Here is a 15,553-nt window from a genome sequence, read left to right on the forward strand (position 1 = left end):
TGTTACCATGACTGCATGTACTGTATACAGGGCTTGACATTAGCACCTGCCAACCTGCCAAATACGGCTAGATTTCGGCAGTGGCAGGTAACACAGTCACTCTCACTAGCCACTTTGGCGGGTGGCATGCCTTCATATTGTAACTAGTGCTGTCAGTTAAACGTGTTATTAACGGCATTAACGCAAACCCATTTTAACGGCGTCAATTTTTTTTTATCGTGAGATTAACGTCCTCACCACACCGGATTTAGCTAGACCGGAAACAAAACGGGCATGCCGCACACACTTGTTTGGGCTTGCGAGCCGGCCAAAGAGTAGGATAGTAGGCTAACGTTACGTTTTGAGTGGATGGATGCCAATAAGATTCTGAATGGAAAGTTTATTTTTAAAAAGTTGCCAAATGGTTCCATTGACAAGACCAAAGTAATCTGTGTGTTTTGTCATCTGAACTGAGCTATCATCGCAGCACGTCCAGTCTGAAATACCACTTGATGGTCAAGCACACAGCTGATGCGAATTCTCCGCCCCCTCGTCAAAGCCGTTACATTGTGTGAGAGATTATTTGCTCCAAGTGAGAATGTCAGTGTGAAATTGAACACTACAGTATGCCAATGTTGTTTTCAATAAAAAAACATTTGCACAAAGCAAGCCAATCCACTTTTCCATGTTAAGAGCATTAAAATGAGAAAAAATAATGGGACAAAAAGAAATCAATCATTTAGAATAGATAAAAAAAATGTCAGTTAACTCGATTAATTGCGAGTTAACTGACATTTTATTATTAAATATTTTAATCGTTTGACAGCACTAATTGTAACACTGGTGGCTGTAGTAGCCTACTGTGCCACCACCCGACACAGGAACACAGCTGTGACCCAGTGTGCAGCGGCAGCCCACGGCCGGAGTACGGTGGCCCGTGCGGCACACCAGACCAGCAAGCCGCTACGGTTCCTTAAAATATCCCCCAGAGCTCCATTTAGCATACCCACGCGACATGGCAAGCCGAGGCAACAGTTGCGTCTGAACAGGTCATAGACTGTATTAGGTATTGTTTTGTAGAAGAGGTACAGAGAGAGCGCGCAGCAGGACATTTGGTCAGTGCGCCCCGCTTCCCATCGCGTGCCGGCGGCTTAGTGACACTTGAGCGCTCCAAATCACTTTCAACTACTTTCAACTAATCTTCTACACTCCTGAACAACCTAGCCTATGCATAAGAAGCTACTCTTTTGTCTGTTTCTTATTCGGTTGCATGTTTTCATACAAAAAGAATCTTTATGCACATTATCAGAGCTAACATTTGATGACTGCAGTGTTATATTTTATGTAGTCTTGATTGCGGTGTTTACAGTGCTCATTTGAATTTAAAAGGGTCGTAAATCTGGTTCTTCAAGTTAATTGTAGCAAACCATAGTCAACTTTATTCAAATAAAATGTAATTTTCCACAACATAGCGGCTAGTGAAGATGCTGAGTGGCTAGTAGCTTTTGGAAAAAACCACTAGCCACAGTGGCTGGTGAGTAAAACCGTTAATTTCAAGCCCTGCGTGTCCATTTATTGTTCTTTCATGGCTTTGCGTTGAGTAAAGATGCAAATGCTTCCACCAAAAAAAAAAGAGTTGGAATTCCTCTCTGTATTTCTTAGTTCAAAGTGGTGTTCATGATGTTTATAGAAACAGAATTGTTCACACCGTCCCCCCCACACACCCACACATTTTGTTATTCACCATGAACAGTTGGTAGCGCAGCGGTAGAAATTGAGGTTTCTGAGTTTAAAATTTTCACCCCAGTTGGCAGAGTCTGTCATGGAGTTTGTGGGTTTAAATAGCAACTGATGCTCAGTTAACCGTCTTATTTATAATTCCCACAGTGCTACAAGTACTGAAATTCAATTTTATAGAAAGTTGTTCACCCTGAAGAAATGTAGGATGTTTTGAACATTAGAAAGTAATTGGTTAAAAATAATACATGATCAGTTATACAGTTTATACAATGTGTCTACTTAATTATTAGTATACATGGAGCAGCGATGTCATAATCTAAGTCTTCAATCTTTATTAGTGACTATTGAAACATAAATAATGAAAGTGGCATTTGCAACAGTACAGTGGTTATTTGCACGACCCTCACAACCGCCCCTCTATATAAACGCCACCCGATGATAACAGAAAGGAGCAGGCATCACTGATATGACTTCATTAAATAAACCCTTGACCCCTGAGATGCTGGGTTGATCTATTTCCTCCAAGTCCCTTAATTCACCAAAGAATGGCGATCCCAAGCACAGATTGTGGCTGTGCTATCTCCCTATCTTTAATTTAGAAATGCAGGAGGACTGCACATGGGTAAGATGGTTATCCACGATCGCTGTCTGTCTTGTCACTTCGTGCATGTTAGCTCTGCAAAAGCCTCCTCTGGGACCACATAACTGGCTGTATTGCAGTACTTTAAAATAGTTTTCTTTGTCTGTTCTTTCCCTAATGACCATGTGATAGCGGCAATGATGTCCTTTCTTCTAAAGATTCCCATCGTGGTGCTTCTGAGGCCTCTGAGACCAAACGTCGGAGGGCTGACTAACCAAGAGAACAGTTGTAGTGTTGTTAAAGAGTTCAGCGCACTGACATGAGCAGTGCCGTTTTGAAATGAGCTTTTCATGCTTTTTCCTCAGAGAGCTGCATGTTTGCATTGCAGCAAAGGGGTGAGCACACAGGGGCAGCCAGGAGCAGCTCCCCTGCAGCTGCTTCTTGATCAAGGACACTTCTGCAGGGTGTTGGTATATTAAAGCAGAGATGGTCTCTCTAACAACGAGGCCTCCCCTGCCTCCAGAGTTACCGTATGTAGGTGGATTAAGGGGGGGAGGTGCTCCTCATTCTGGGTGACAGTGAGCATTAACTTGAACAGACTAAAATGCTCTTGGTTACAGTAAAAATGCATTTCAACACATATTTGACATCCGCTGGAAATCCCTTTTTATGGAATAACACATACTGCACCTATTACTGTATCTTATCAAGCCTAGAAAATGACAGTATTTCTTTCCTAACCCGAGTCAATTATATGCTACATCATAAGCTTGATTGGCCAATTTGTTCATTGAACACGATAATCCATTTAGCCTTTTTCTCAATGCTGATTAATATCTCTATAAACATGTTGATGGTTTTTGGTTCTGCTGAAGGCTCCATCTGTAGCTAACATTGATACAAGGTCTGCCTGTCATGATGGAGCATTGACGATGATGTCTCCAGGGGTTTCATCGTTGCTCTTTACATTTGCCTTCCAAACAATTGAAAGGCAGAGAAAACAGTGCAATTTGTCTAAAAGGAAGCGACTCCCGATCAATAGGATTTTCATTACAGTTATGTTTTCCTACTGCAGTAGAGGCAGGCTGTGGAGCTCTGATGAATGATACATTAATGTTCCCATCCCTTCTCCCTCCTGTGCCAGTCCTTGGCTCCTCAGTCCTGTCACTGCGATGATGCGGGAGCGCCGGGATGAGTTTGTGTGCCGGGACCTGATTCTCCTCAATGCCACGTCCCCAGTCAACAGCTGTCAGTTTTGTCATTGTAGATTTCAGGCGGTGTCGTGGCTTTGCAGGGGGGGAAATACCAGAAGCCATGATCTTTCTGAGAGCTGCATTTATTGAATTATCCCTCACTCTGTAGTCCCACTTCGAGAGGTGGAGTTAAGCAGCTTACCTGTGGCCCTGAAAAATATGTGACTAGTGCATAGTCCAGCAAGGAATCGAGTTTCCGTTCTGGCAATGTAATTCATATTCATTATGCTCTATGTAAGCTACAGGTACTAGATGGCCGGAAGGGTTTGGACGCTCCTGTCCACACATGTTTGTGTACTTTTTGTCTGAAGCTATTATTTCTGAGTTTTAGCTTAGCCCCTTGGATCCAATTAAGAGAATCCTATGCTACAGTGTACTGTGATACTTTAGACCAGTGGTCCCCAACCTTTGTATCTAAGTGAGACCCTTGAAAGCAATATGTACTTGCTCTGTGACTACTTGTTCTCGGTTTTGAGTTTCAGTACAACTAGGGTTGAAAAATTCCAGGAATATTCAAGGTGGAAACATTTCATGGGAATGTATGAGTATTAAGGGGCAATAAAGAGAGTTCTTTGCTCAGACTGTATTTACTATGTCATGCAGATAGAAATAAAACCTTTACCATATCATAACTGCAAATCCTTCTTATACAATGAAAAAAATCAATAATTTAGTTGAGATGAAATTTAATTAAATGAGGTGACTCTTTTAACATTGTTTTCATTGAACAACAAAAAACCATTTTCTATGACCACCCTCCTCCCTCCCTCCCTTTGCTTCATGACAAAGCCTGCATGCACAAAACGAGGTCTCTAGCGAGGTTTCAAAATATTCATGATTTTGTAATCTGTTCAATATGTTCTAATACCAGGGTGACAGGCCCTGGTATGCCCCATTTATTCTTGTTGGTTGGGTCCCCACTCATCTACAGTCATTTTCTAACTACTACATCATCACATTAACATCAGCATGTACTGTCTCTGCCACAGCAGGCAGCTTTTTTTTTTTTTTTTTTTTAAATGAGACACTGGAGAGGACACTGTGGTAACTCGCACACCACACAGGAAATGCTGATCAGCACCCAAGACAGCAGAAGGTGTAGGTGTAAACCGCGACAGCCCTGTCTCTAAATCCAATAAACCTTGCTGTGATGCAGCTGTGACAGGTCAGCCAGATAATGCAACACACAGGTCAAAACAAACCAGGCTTACTCACACAGGTTGCCTGTTGCTCATTATGCCCTTGGCAATCGCAAAACAAACGGCCACAGGCCTACAGGTGCAACCGTTTCACTCTCTTGGCATATAGTCATTTTCATTAGCATGATTTATCATGTGTGGTGTGGCAGCCAACTATATTGGTTAGAGTTTGGTCTGTGTGTTACGTATGCACATCTCTAAACAAGGGGAAATTGAACTTACTGTCACATCTCAGTTTATGGACCACCACGCTGGTTTTGTTGCTGTCAGTGCTAGCAAGCAACAGCTGTGAAAAATTGTCCAGATTAGAGAATTCACTGTTTCCTTCTCCAGCTCTTACTGCTGTACATCTGTGCACCACTTGTGTTTTAGGTTTAATTGTAATTTATTATTTTTCTGCAGCTGTATGTGTTTAATTATCCAGCCAGTGATTAACGATCAAGCTTTGAACCTGTATTTTTCTGACTTATGCGCATACAAACTGAAGTGGGCTAATTAGGTTGTATTTTTACACAAAACGGACACAATTGATCACTGAAATGCTTATAAAACATGTTTTTATATTAAGTGCTGGGGATCTGAGATTCAGATCTGTTTGGAACTAGTTTTAGATTTTGCAAAAACACGCATTTGTCAAGAAACATTCTTTTTGGTTTTACTTATTGATTGAAGTGCAGGTTGGACCCTACTGGTTGCATAATCGTCAACATGCATAGACTGTATAGTTTTAAAGATGGTTTATGCTAACAAACTGTATATAGTTTTCAGTTCTTCCTCAATGTGCCAAGAACCAGGGGTCAGTAAGATGTTAAATCAAATTGATGAAATCTAAATGATGGTAAATATATCTACTGTATTCAGTCTCAACCAGACAAATATAAATGCGGAAAGTATCATCACTTTTGGTGTAATTTGAGTTAGCATTGTTGCTTCTGTTAGCTGTAATTTCTCACTTGAGTTCCTGTGTCTTGTTGGCTAGAGCCATCAGTCATCAACCTGTCATGTTGTAATAGGTTGTGGAAAAGTGAGGATCATGCGTCCCATACGAATTTACTATCTCCAAAAGAGTAATTGTATTATTTTCCAAGCACGTTGATGCTGAAAACAGATTAATTATTAATTTAAATAATTGTTAGTTGCAGCCCTAATCATGGCAACAGCTATGTTTTGCATACATAATTAAATGATTGTTGTAGGGCAGTGAGGCCTTCTCTTTGTTTGGATGTAGTAAAACTACGCAGTTGCCAGTAGTTAAACATCTGCTCTGCTGCCAGGAGTGGAAAGTAACAGAAATAGGGCAATTCCTATATAATTCATTTTTTGCATTATACTTAACCACAAGTGGTTCCTCCGAGGCATTCGGTTACCCCTTACATCTCATATTTTTCCATGTCAATTACTCAACCTGCTGTCATCTTCAATGATTGATCAAAAAGAAGGAAGTGTGCTTAGTGTTGTGATCCACCATTGTCATCTGAATGGTATCCTGCTCTGATGGGTTGTAGTCCATAAGTGATAAACTGTTCTGTTGCAGCAATCTTTCATTTCTTCCTTCATCTAAAGACAGGTGAAGCAGTAAGCTGATGGAAACGCACTTTTTTCATTACGGTCTCATGGTGCAGACTTTCCGATCTCGGCTCATTGCTGGTAGGACATAAACCTAACTTCAACAAGATCAGAGTCGTTTCGTTCACAAGCTCTCACAGTTGGTGCCCTTATCGTGACATCGTTTGTCAAATAAAGTAGTTTGATGAATCCTAAACTTTTAAAATTCTTTTGTTTGTTTCTTACCATTAACCTCCACATACCACTGTAGCTGAAGGTGTTTCAAACAAGCTTCTTTCTCCCTCCAACTACAAACACACAGTGTTCCTGATCAATTCTGAAAGCAACAATTGCCTGCTGTGGAAGAGATTACGCCAAAGTACAGTATGCTAACCTCTAATCTGTGATTTATGATTCGTGTTTATTATTTCCACTGAAGTCCAGTTTTCTTATCATGGTGGTGCTAGAGTAAAAATGTGTCTGTTGTTTTGTCCTGATAAGCCTAACTTCTGCATTTCCTTTTTATTGCCGTCATCACTTATTTATTTACCTTTTATTGTGGTGACTCGTGTTGTCCTCACCAGAGGTAAATGGCAATAAGAGGCATAACCACATCTACAAGGATCTGGAGCATAACTCATTTCAGAGGGGTTACAGAGTTTATTTTGCTTTTCCACCATGATCTTATCATAGGCCCTGTGACTGCTTTTTCTTTTGACCTTATTTGAATTCTGAGATAAGCATCCCTCCGGCAAAATTGGACCAAATTATTCTTTTATCTTTTGTGTTTTAAAGCAATGCTTTGTCAACATGCCTGTCTGCTGAATGCAGGCTCGTACAATGTGGATATGCTCAGCTGCTGGCTTGTCTGATTTGCCCAAATTCCTTTTTAGTGGCTGTATATGCTAATTCAGGTCACACGAGTGAACCGATCTCAGTCTGAATGCTTTTTAATGTTTTATCACATCTAACAGAGAAACGCAAATCTGTTTTGGTTGAATGGGATTCCAACACATTACAATGTGAAAACAAACTAGGATTTGTTGAGAAGTGTGTAAAAGCTTAGTACACTTTGGCATTATATTATCTCATTTATCCAAATCTGTAAGGAATTAGTTTTTCCTTTGCTGCATAAAATATTCACAAGCTTGAAATGTATTAAAATTATGAGCTGACGCTCAGTAGAAACGACTTACAGTACATTTAAATTCTCTGAGATGCACAAATAGGGAATTGCAAAGCAATTATGTACATAATCAGAATATGTTTTGACATTGTCATGTCTCATTATAAGAGTTGTGATCAGTTTACTTCAGATTAGATTAGTTTCTCTTAATGCAAGACTTGTAAATAGTTTCACATTGAAAATGTTTAACCTACAGAAGCCTTGAGGGGCAATGTGAAGAGAAAAGAATTGCGGGGTATGGCGCTGTCCATAGTACTGAAACAGAGCCTGCTAATGGGGACGCAGCAGCTGACTGCAGCTCTAGAGAATGTAATTAATAATTTCCTCATTAAAGATGCTAATAATCAGAATGCTTTTTTATTTTTTTTTATTTTTTTTTTTTATTAATGACCCGACTCAATTGCGCGTGTGTGTCTTGGTCCTGGCTGTGTCTATTTGGCCTTCTGCTTGACTGTTCTCCAAGTATGCGCTACTATAAGAGCTGCTTAATGTGTAAATCCTGCCTGTTGGCTGGTATTTGAAATGCATGCGGTGGGCTGAATACCTGGGGTAACGTTAGTGCAAAAAATTAAATAAAAAACATGAATTAATTTGTAGTTCTTGCTCGCTCACTGAGTGTGAATCCTGGACGTAGACCTTAAAAAATAGACTCCTGCCGGCGCCTATGCATAGTGTCTTTTTGTTTTACAGTGGGCATTTGTAGTTAACTGAGAAGGTAAAACCTTTTAATTTTTGCCTTTTTATATCGTGCACTTAGCACTTTATTCTGCACGGCTTTCTCACTCTCAAAACAGTCTAATGAAGCCTAAGAGTTTATCTTGTGCTGACAGATTGATCTTATGTATTTTATAATATTAAAATACAAGCAAGTTTAAAATAAAACGTTTCGATGAAAATTAAGGCTTAGATTAGTGGATTTATTTTTCTCTGACAGATATTTTGAAGAAGAGTTGAATATGACATAATTCCATTGGCAACCGGCCTGCAACACTGATGCGAGGCGCAAGGCGGGCCGCCACCTTGTGACCAGCACTTTCTGAGTAATCTGGTGGCTGAGGCATGGAATGAGCAGATAAAACAATTCTAAAGGGGAAATGATTCTGTCCGTAATCAGATTTATTTACGCAGCCTACTGCGGAAGATTGATGTCTTATCTGTGGCTGCGGATTTCAATTCTCTATGCTACGCTGCAGATAAACAATCAGTCTGCTGTCTCCAGAGCTTTTTTAATTGTGTGTATGTGTGTTTGTGGAGGGGGCGGGGCTTTTAGCATGTTTTGTCTATCCGCAACAACCGAGGGATAGAGAATATCAGAATAAAGTCATCGTCTCCCCAGCCTTTTCCATAACTATTTTTCATGGTTGTTAAATGCCAGACATATGCTCTTACATCTTTGTGACTAGCAATTGAACAGTGGAGCTCAAGCAGAGATCAAACCGCCGCTGTTGCTCCTGTCTAGCTGAGTTTTGAGTTTTGAAAGGAGTAAGCCACCATTTTGACTGTGTTGTATGTTGAAATCCATGTTATACTTTTCTTACAGTGAGCAGCACACTTTTATTCAGCATCCTGAGCTCATGTGCCTCTTTGGTTGAAACAAAATGTTAGTGTTTCCTGTATACAGTGACTAAGTGATCTGCTAATATGGTTTGTCAGTGAACAACAGTGGAACACTGTATATCTGTTCAATAAGGGATGAGGAACTCATTAAATGTATGTAGGCCTATTATTCATGTGGCAGATTATGTTAATGACTTAGTGTGCCAGGGATATAGACTATCTTAATGTTTTCCTATCATCTAGTTATGTGGTATATTGATACTCAAGTTCACGGTAGTTTCCATGGTAGCCACTATACTATATTTGATGGCAGAGGCTGCAGTCTGTAGCATTGGGATTTACTATGTTGTATTGGGAATTAGGAGAGGAAAGCTCTCCACATCTTAAAATAGGCCAGTCAAGGAAGGTGTGAAAGCAGAAACGTGGCATTACCCGTACAGACTGTTGCTCAGAAGCTAACCAATTGTACAAGCACCACAAGCACTCTCACGCAAAACAAAAATCGTGATAGACAGCTCCCACATTTTTCTGGGAAGAAAAGATTTTGTTCCTTGTTATTAAGTTGAATTCTTATTCCTGAGGAATAAACTACCACAAAGCGGTAAGCAAGATCTGAGAAAGATTGCACCTCCCCTTTCCCACTTAGACAGCTCGTCTTATTATCTCCTGAAATGGCAAGGTTACAGTACCTAAAGGTGCAGAGGAAGGTGAGTGTGTTAGCTTTTTATCTTTAAACCAGTCAACCTTAACAGAGACGCACAGCCACTGAAGTCTCATCAGACTCGGCAAGGAATAAACATTCTCTTATGTACAAGTTTTGCATTTCAGCTGAGCTACTTGGATGCGGAAATGGGAGAATGTTGAAATATATTAGGTGTGTTTAATGGACCTGGAGAAACACTTGGAAAAAACAACCTTGGTTACCTCTGGCATTAATATAAAATTGATGAGAGAGATTTAGGTCGATCTCATGCAGAGCCTTGAGAAGACGTTGCTTTGTCAGTCAGCACACGTTTAGCATAAATCTCTCACTTCTCCTTTTTCTGCAGCCACCTTGTATCTCCCAGCATTCACTCCTTCCTGCTGTTGGATTGTCACCATTTTTTCTTGTGAGGTTTTAGGTTCTTTTTTTATTTATTGTATCTTATCTATTTTAAGGAATCATATTTTTGTAGATGGTATCTAGATGACTATAGGGAAGGTGATCTAAATTTTCATTTACCTCGTTTTGAGTTTATATTTTCTTAATTTATTGCAGTCTGTAATATTTGTCTTTTATGTTGAGCATGAGCCATTATGTTGTCATTTAGTTTGACACCTTTTTCAGATTTCAGATCTCTAAAAAGCCCTGTGTTACAACTGCTTTTCTCTACTTAGTACACTGCATATGATTATCTATTTACACAGTTGTAGGGCTGTGCAAGTAATCGAAATTTAATCGTGATTATGATTTCGGCTCCCAATGATCACACAAACAGAATAATCGAGAAAAACAATTATGTAGCTCATTACGTTTTGCAAGTAAACTCTTATTTTCTCGAGTTCTGAATGGGGAAAAAATAAAGTTTAAATAGGAAAAGTATTATGGCAATTCTTTTTCCTGTTGATTTATTTAACTTTTTCCACTGTTGTTTAAGTTCAATAATTGCAACATCTTTCCAGAAGTCAACGAGTAATCGTGTTAAATTATCGTGATTTCAATATTGACCGAAATAATCGTGATTATATTTTTGTCGCCCATTTCATATAGATTTGTTCATTTACATCCTTAATAATTATTGTTATATGAATGCTTACTTTTTTCGTCTGGCCACTTATTAATGATGTGTCAGAAATTGGACTTATTGATTGCGCCCCATTTGCATTCATATAAAGGCGGTAATAAATTGAGGCATTTTCCTTCATACAATAGTTAGGCTATCTGCCTGTTAATAGGGGGGCCTTTTTTCAGGTGAGGCAACTGTCGTCTGTCTTAATGTGATTCATGAATTTTGTGAATGGACTCTAATGAGCAGCATATTTCAATCAGCTTAAGGATCAGGAGCAGGGCCCTCTCCTCATCCTGCTGCTTTTGATGGTAATGGAAATTATCAAGCAAATGGTGTGGTACATTTTTTTTTTTTTTTTAAGTTCACAAAGCCACTTTTTCAACTATCAAGGCTTTTTCAGTGTAATTACCTTTGAGTCAGCTCCATAATAAAGAGCTGGAGGAAGGCCTTTACATGTGCTGCTGGTTGTCATAGCCATAATTTACTTTTTGCAATATAAATGTCCAGTTCTTGTTTATATCTACACATGCGTTTAACTGTATTTCCTGTCCAGAAATTTAACCATGAGAGAAATGGAGAGCTGTATATGTAACATTATTAGATATCCCAGTTTATTTAATCTTGGCAAGAGATGATCAACAACATACATCACCAATGTAGAACAATTCCACCAAAGAATATGGCAATTAAATAATCTGAAGAGCACTGCATGTACTGTGGACATGTATTGATTTAATGATGCATCTTATGTCTCCTCTGATTTTGCAAGTACTTGAAAAGGACAAATCAGAGGGGCAGGGGTGATAATATTTAATAGAAAACCATGTAGTCACACTAATTAGTTCACTGTGCTGCTTATACATTCATTCTGAACTTAGTGTAGACAACACTTTTACCCCTTAGTCATAAATGGCTCATCCTACTCACTTCATCACCACTAGTATTATCTAGAGCACAAAATGGCTGCTGTCTCAGGCTTTGTTTGCCCGCTGCCTGTGCTGTATGTAATTGCGCTCACTAGGAGTAAATACAGCCTCATAAATCAGAGACCCTTCCACGGTTATGAATATGATCTAGCTCGGCCTCTGTGAACAAACATTTACCCAGGTCTTTTGGACTATCGTGCACCTGTCCCACAAAGACAAACCGGGGATCAGGACCCTCGGCGGGGTTGCTCTGAGCTGCTGGAACTGGTTCAAGGGTTTGAGCTTAAAGCTATTACTAGGACAAAGTATGCTCTATGGATTTGCTTTTACATCTCAACATCTCAAGTGACCACTCGCACCCACTAACCCCAGTGTTTAGCTAAAATGTTTATCATCAGGCAGGCTGATAATGGGAGGAAACCTAGTTATTCAAACAGTAACAGAAGTGAAGCCTCATTCAGTTTCAGCGTTTTAAGGCTATCACCTCTCAACTGGCTCAACCGCAATTCTACTTTTATTTTGTTAAGTATGCATGTACAATTGCCAACCCCATCTCGTAACATTTACCATCTCATATAATGCTTTTTATTTAATTAGACAAATTGCACTCAGTCAATCGGAGAAAGCAAATATCATAAAACGGAAGTAAAGTTAAATTGCTTCAGAATAAAGCTAAGTCTTTTAATTAACCTCTTTAATGAAGGTAGTCACATTGGAGCTGAAGGAGATGCATGTCAAGAGCAAATCATCAGGTTTAGTACAAAAATGGGTGGCTTCTCGATATTAAAAGCATAGAGCCTTTTCTGGGTATTGCTATTCATTCTGAGCATTGAGCGAGCATCTGAGAGAGGCAGCCATGATTAATTTACATCCGTTGGAGCTGGAAAGAACCAACAAACACCAAGAGCCTTTCTTTTGCACTGAGGAATGGTTTCCAAATGCACATAGGTCATCCACGTAAAAGAAAATATCATAAATCAAAATTGCCAACATATATCTTATATTCAGACTCTCGGGTAAATGCCGTGCATCATAATCTTCTCATAGCCGCACTTTTGCCTGAGGGATGTTGCCTCCAGAAGTCCTATCACCCTGTTTGTGGAATTCACTTCAGGATTTACGACTCCTGATAACAGGCCACTCTCCTGGTTTGCAAGGAATGACATTTACTGTATATACAGGGGTGTGCACAATGACATGAAAAACAAGTACAAATACACAATAAGTTTCACCTCAAAAGAAAATGCAGTAGTGTGGTGTAGGGTTGCAATTGCTGACCATTTTCATTATTGATTCATCTGATATTTTCTTGATTAATCATTATTCATATCTATTCTATTCTATAATAGTCAATAAAATGTCAAAACAAATACTTCCATATGGCTGTTACAATTTCCTAAAGCCCAAGGTGATGTTTTCTCTGAACACTCTATAACCCTAAAGAGATTCAGTCTGCCATCACATAAGACAATGAAAAGCTTTTGTTGATTTCTTTTTTTTCTGATCACGTTTGAAAACCGAAATATATTAAATTTATTGTTGATGTAAAACAGAGAAACGCAGCGAATAGTCACATTGGACAAGCAAGCAAGCAAACATGCACATTGTTTGGCATTTTTACTTGAAAATTGACTTTAATGATTAATCGATTATCAAATAGTTGCCAATTACTTGACTGTCGAGCCACTAATTGACTGGTTGACTAATCGTTTTTAGTCTGTAGTCTACTGCTGTTCTAAATGCTGGTGTGATCCTCAACATCTATCTCCAGATGTCCATGTTGACCGGGACTGACCCTGAGGACTGATGACTGGAAGACTAATGATGTCCTTAGATTTTGTTAAGGCGGATGATATACAGCAAGCAGGGGAAAATCCATGCTGTCCTGGTGTCTATGTGGAACCTCTGCATTCCCAAGAGAAAGATCAAGGCAGTTCTTCAAAAGGTTAAACATGGTTGCACAGCTCCAACCTTCCAAGCATGTTATCAAATGGTGCATGAAGATAATAAATTGAGTTTGGCCCAGAAGGGAAAAGCAAGTGGGACATTTTTGTATTATTAGTTCAAAGTTTGTAGGTTAAAGAGGGTGAAATATGATTGACATGACTTTTTTTGTGCAAGTCTTATTGAAGAGCAGTTAGAAAAGACAAAACCATCGTCAGCCCACGGAATAACGTCCGCTCAGTCAAATAGCTGTGCAGTTGGAATAGATGAGATGGGAAATCAACACGTAGAACAGAGACAATCCCTCCTGATGCTGCTTTGTGTACACACATTTATTGTGGATTTGAAGAGGAAATAGTTTCTGGTTTAATTCGCTTTGAGATGATTTTGTCACAATGTTTTTCTTCTGAGTTATAGTTATTCATTAAGGTGTTCATTCCAAATAGTTGAATTTTGAGTGCAAAGATTTTGAGATCTTAGAACTTACTAGGGGTGGGAAAAATAATCGATTCTTCTTCGATGCATCGCGATTCTCTCTAGAGCGATTCAATGCTCGATTCAGATAAGTTAATAATCGAAATGTAAATGTGTTGATGTGTTGATTTTTATTTAAAAGTTACGGTCTCCAGACAAGTACAAATCAGAAAACCGAGTGACTGGATGTGACATCAATAATCGGTTTAGAATCGAATCGTCGGCCTCTGAATCGGAATCGAATTGTGAGGTGCCAAGAGATTCCTACCCCTAGAACTGTTAACCTAATTGCAAAGTAAAACGCGTCCAATGGGAACTCCCAGTTTGTTTTTTTTCACCCTTCCTCATCTCAGGATATCTACCAAAATCTAGCAAAGTATGTACGAAAAAGAACGTGTGAAAAATATGGCAATAAGGCTCGAGTTTGCAAAATAAAATGCATTTTATTTAGCAAACGAGAAGATGTTGGCTTTATCAGATAAACCGATTTTAAATTGATGAATCAGTTTTGGTGCTCCAGATACACACATGAATCTCTACCAAGCCCATATCTTCTCTCTACAAACTAATGGTGTTTAGGCTGCATGGAAAAGCTCTTCATTCTGAGGTCAGCTTCAAATGTTAAAAGAAAGCAAACTTTTAAGATGCTATTCATTAACTGTGTTCCTCCCATATGAATATCCCGCAGAGTTCTGTCACAGGTCGATTAAAGACGTTGATACATTAATACACATACAGAAGGGTAAAAATAAATGCATCACATGGTATTAAGTCAGGAGTGGCGCAAGAATCACTGCGCAAGAGCAAATTTGCTTTTTTTATCACATCTAGTTTCACTCGATGGGCCCAATCTGTCCCCCTACAGATGGCTCGAGCTCAGGGCAGGTGGATTCAATCAAGCCGTCTAATGGGATGTAAATCTAAAAGGCACCAGGACCCAGGGATCATGTCCTGCATTTAGTCATGCCCTTCGCATGGTAGCTAAGTGCAGGTGAACATCAGATGACACCCCAGTGACACGGAGGGTAGGGAGCGATCATCTGCATGCAGAATTGAACAATCGAGCCAGAGAAACTAGAGGATATGCGATCATAGTTGGGATCATTTGAAGCCTGTGTGAGCCGGTGTAATGAAAACATTTTTTTTACTACTTTAGTGTGCCTCCCTCCAAACTGTGGGTTCTTCGTTATTGTTCTTTGAGGTGAAATTTAATTATCCGTTCTTTGGCATGGAGGCCTCAAGTGATCCAGAGGTGGAAGTAAGCCAGCTCGATTTGGATCAGGCACACCAGCCCCGAGGAGGCCTTTGCCGACTTTAGCCTTTATGTGCTACTGAATATTCCTGCCCACTTCAATACCCCAGGGTTTTATCTGTTTATCCTGTAATGCTGATAGCACAGCA

At 39.5% G+C, this 15,553-nt stretch overlaps 1 protein-coding gene across 2 annotated transcripts in view; it reads left to right on the forward strand.

Moving 5' to 3' along the window:
* Positions 1 to 15,553, forward strand: part of unc5a (unc-5 netrin receptor A) — a 137,111-nt gene that overhangs the window by 17,243 nt on the left and 104,315 nt on the right. The gene's annotated exons all lie outside the window — the stretch shown is intronic.

The sequence above is a fragment of the Sander vitreus genome, chromosome 10, assembly GCF_031162955.1.
Source record: "Sander vitreus isolate 19-12246 chromosome 10, sanVit1, whole genome shotgun sequence".
NCBI classification, from domain to species: Eukaryota; Metazoa; Chordata; class Actinopteri; order Perciformes; family Percidae; genus Sander; species Sander vitreus.